At 45.2% G+C, this 3,891-nt stretch overlaps 1 long non-coding RNA gene across 1 annotated transcript in view; it reads left to right on the top strand.

The window, feature by feature from the left end:
* The first annotated feature begins 50 nt into the window (after positions 1 to 50).
* The window catches only part of LOC108447204, a 5,717-nt gene continuing 1,876 nt past the window's right edge, over positions 51 to 3,891 (top strand). The window contains exon 1 of the long non-coding RNA XR_001862622.1: positions 51 to 249. This is a non-coding gene — a long non-coding RNA (uncharacterized LOC108447204). The remainder of the gene's footprint in view (positions 250 to 3,891) is intronic.

The raw sequence follows: 3,891 nt of genomic DNA, 5'->3' as shown, positions 1-3,891 counted from the left end.
CGCGGGGCCGTCACCGCGGGGGAGGAGCCGGGGTGCGGGGGTACGGGCACCTCTCATCCCGCACATAGAGCCCGGCGCCGCAGGCCAGAGGCCATGAGCGGGAAAGCAGCAGGCTCCCGGTGAGGTCACAGATGCACAAATACAGACTCATGGAATCGATGGGGTTAAGGGGGACTTCTGGAGATGATCCAGTCCAACCCCTCACCAAGGCAGGGTCACCCGGAGCAGGTGACACAGGGACACTTGCAGGTGAGTTTGGGATATTTCAGCCTTGGAGACTCCACACCCTCCATGGGCAGCTGTTCCAGAGCTCTGCCTCCCCCCACGGAAAGAAGTTCTTCCCCATGGAAGTGGAGGAGCAGCTCTAATCTCTGCTCTCTGTGACCAGGGACAGGACCCAGGGAATGGCTGGATTCCTGCCATACCCAGGGAGGGTCAGGCTGGAGATCAGGGAAAGGTTCTTCCCCCAGAGGGTGCTGGGCACTGCCCAGGCTCCCCAGGGAATGGGCACAGCCCCGAGGCTGCCGGAGCTCCAGGAGCGTTTGCACACCGCTCCCAGGGATGCACAGGGTGGGATTGTTGGGGTGTCTGTGCGGGACCAGGAGCTGGACTTGATGACCATGTGGGTCCTTCCAACTCTGGCTATTCCATGGTTCCATGTTGTTAAACTTCTCATGTTTCAGTTTTTGTCCATTGCTCCTTGTCCTGTCACTGGGCACCACCGAAAAGAGTCTGGTGCCAACCTCTTGGCACCTGCCTTTGAGATATTTCTGTGGATCTCAAACACAGGCCCTTCTGACTTTGGTGTCCTTGTCCTACTCAGCAGGGGGACAGCAGAGTGGTTCTCCTCCTTAGCATGGAAGTTGTTTTCCCACAAATGAAATGCCTATCAGCTCTATGGCACCATGCACCCAAATTTTCGCTGGAAACCCATGTTTTTCTGTTTACAGAGGCAGAGTTTTTAATGAAAACAGCTGAAAAACTGGAGATAGAGGTGAGGCCTCTTTGAAGATTGGGTTATAAAAGCTGTCTCAGACTGTTACTGCCAGGAAATGCTACCATGTGAACTAGAAAGACTCCAGCAAGCTTACATCCTTTTCATCACTTAGAGTTTTAGTATCATCCAATAATCCAGGCAGATAAGTTTTCATCTGAGGACATTTTTCCTTCACCATGATGAAAATGTTGAAATAGCTAACAGTTTGTTTGCCAAATCCTTGGCAAGATCCCATTTGAAGTCATTTCTACCTTCAACTTTCTAGCAATTAATTATTTTTCGCTGCACTGGAAATCACTATCATAAAGGTGCACATAAACAACATCAAGAGACATTCCAAAAGAGGGAATATTTTCAACTCTAGGTTGATAACTATGAAGTTTGGCCAACTTTGTTTTTTCTGCAGAGAGCCTGCTACTGTTTCCAGAGAAATGTGGTGCTTTTACAGTGAAACATATATGATTGCTATGCCTCTATAAACTGTGCTTCCAATAAAAATGACCATAAAAGAACAGCACGAAGCAAACATATTTTGTTTAGCCTCCCCAAACAAACCTCCCTAATGTTTTCCTTGTGATGTGTGCAGCTAGTTAACATTCATAATAATTATTTACATGAAAATCTATTTCCTTATGCACAAATTTGTTGATGGAGTCTTTGTCTGCCACTCTCACGTAGTCAATGATATGTCTAAAAGCAGAAAATAGCTATTTCCCTGATTTCTGGTGTTTGTTTTTCTCATTTCTGTGATGAGACAGTGCATACTGGAGAGTTATTTTTAGAAGCTGAAAAATTATAAACAGTGTAAACAATTTCTGATATCTAGGACATATTTGGTACTAAGGGTAGCGCCCATCAGCTGTGCCTGGTGCTCTGTCCCTGCCTAGTGATGCTTAAAGCAGGTATTAGTTCATTACCCAAGAATAAATTATGGGTTTAATATCAAAACCAAGTACTGGGGGTTGTTCCTGCAAGAAGAGGACAAATTTCATCCTGACTTTTTTGTACATGAGAACAGAAATTGGCTTTCCTGCTTCAGTTCTCCTCCTGCTGCGGGAATGAATTGACTTGGATCTGGAAGAGTCATGGACTAAAAGTAGCCAGAGACAAATATTTGCAAAGACAATATTATCATTATTTTTATAATAATAAGCCCCTCAAAACTCTTGGAAAGAGGAAAGATGATATAATTGAGTATGGAAGGTCAGTGGCTTGTACCTGGTTGTTTTCTTTTGAAAGCAGCTCCACCTCTGTGCTAAAAGAAAAGAACAAGCCTCTTAAGATAGCAGGTAAACCACTGGTGTAGAAACACCAATTTGGCCTATTTATGGGGAAAAAAAATTGGCTTTCATCACAGTACTGCAGTGTAATCAGTGTGTGCATGCCTCGCATGTTGCCTGAGTTATATCAATACAGCAGTGCTAATGAGGATCTGTCTGTCTTCCCCTATAAATGGGAATGCAGTTCGCTTGTCAACGCCAAAAGTATTTGTATTGTACCTGTGTCCTACTTGTTGTGGGTAAAAAATAGACCATTACTTGAATCAGGTAGCTGCTCTCAGCACAACTGTGTTTCAGGCTGAAGACTGTTTCAAATGCCTAAGTTACCCTGTTTTATTTTCTGAAAGGCACTGATGATTTCCTGATATTTTAATGAAGCTCTTCACTTCAGAAATGGGAGAAATGAGAACAGTCATGTGTTGCAGTGGGGATCCTGCAACATGCATATACCAAACCAGGAGTCCCGTGGAAAGGAAATATATATGGACAGACAGATTCTTGCTAGATGTTTCAGAGATGTTTATTTCTCCAGCCACATGGCCGGAGCTCTGCCTTAATCATGTTTTTGAGAAAGACAGGTGTCATCAAGGGTGATGGCTGGATAGCAAGCACTCTACTCATCCCTGAGGCAATATTTGTTTCCATGTTTAGCTTCCTGTTATTTTCATCTCTATATAGTGTAATTTCTTTTTCACTATTGCATGACCCCAACACCTCACCCGTTTTATTTTAATAAAAGGAGAATGAAAACAACTGGATAAACATAACAAGAACAGTTTCAAAACAAAACAAGCCGCCCTCCTGAGTCTATAAATGTCCAGTCAGATTCTGTGGAACATCTTAGGGCTGACAGAAGGGAGACAGAACTCTCTGAGCATGCTTTGTGGGGAAACTGAGGCAGGAGAGGGTTTAACTTCTTCCCTCCCCCTTTTCATCCCCCACTCGGCATTGGGAAGGGATTTTTGGGGAAACAATTGGCAAAAGCATGGTTTTGTGAGGGAAACCATGGGTGAAAAAACGGATTGGGAATACACTGAGGGTAATAGGACATAGGGTAAAAGGGAAAGGTGGGATTAGGAAAGGGAGACTGTAGGGGGGACTTACAATGGAGATATTGTCTAACATGACTACGATTTTTTGCATATATACTGCCTTTTACAGGAACACCATCAGGCCCAGTGACCTGCGACGCTTGTAACCCTTTTCTACCTCGTATAATTTTGAATTCCACGACTTCTCCATCTGCCAAGCTTGGGATGCATTTTTCAGGGTTATTCTTTTTAATAGCAGTTCTATGCACGAATATGTCTTGCTGGTTGTCACACCTTGTTATAAAACCATAATTTTGCTTAACATTATACCATTTTACTATCCCTAAGATCTTAGTTACTATGATCTTTTCCTTTTTCCGAGTGGCTGCTGTTTTCTGTCTCGCTGCGTCTTTGCTCTCTCCTGTGGTCGCTCCCGTGTTGGAATTGTCGGGGCTTCTCATGCCTGCGCGCCCTTCCCGGGGTCGCGTTCGGGGCTGCGCGGGCCAGGCCGGGCCGGGCCGCGCCGCTCAGTTCTCCGTGCGTCGCCTCCTCTGCTCTCCGCTTTGCTGCCGATGCCAGGCGC

This window comes from Corvus brachyrhynchos, unplaced genomic scaffold (genome assembly GCF_000691975.1).
Source record: "Corvus brachyrhynchos isolate BGI_N302 unplaced genomic scaffold, ASM69197v1 scaffold155, whole genome shotgun sequence".
Classification (NCBI taxonomy): domain Eukaryota; kingdom Metazoa; phylum Chordata; class Aves; order Passeriformes; family Corvidae; genus Corvus; species Corvus brachyrhynchos.
This window is presented reverse-complemented; position numbering and strand designations above follow the sequence as displayed.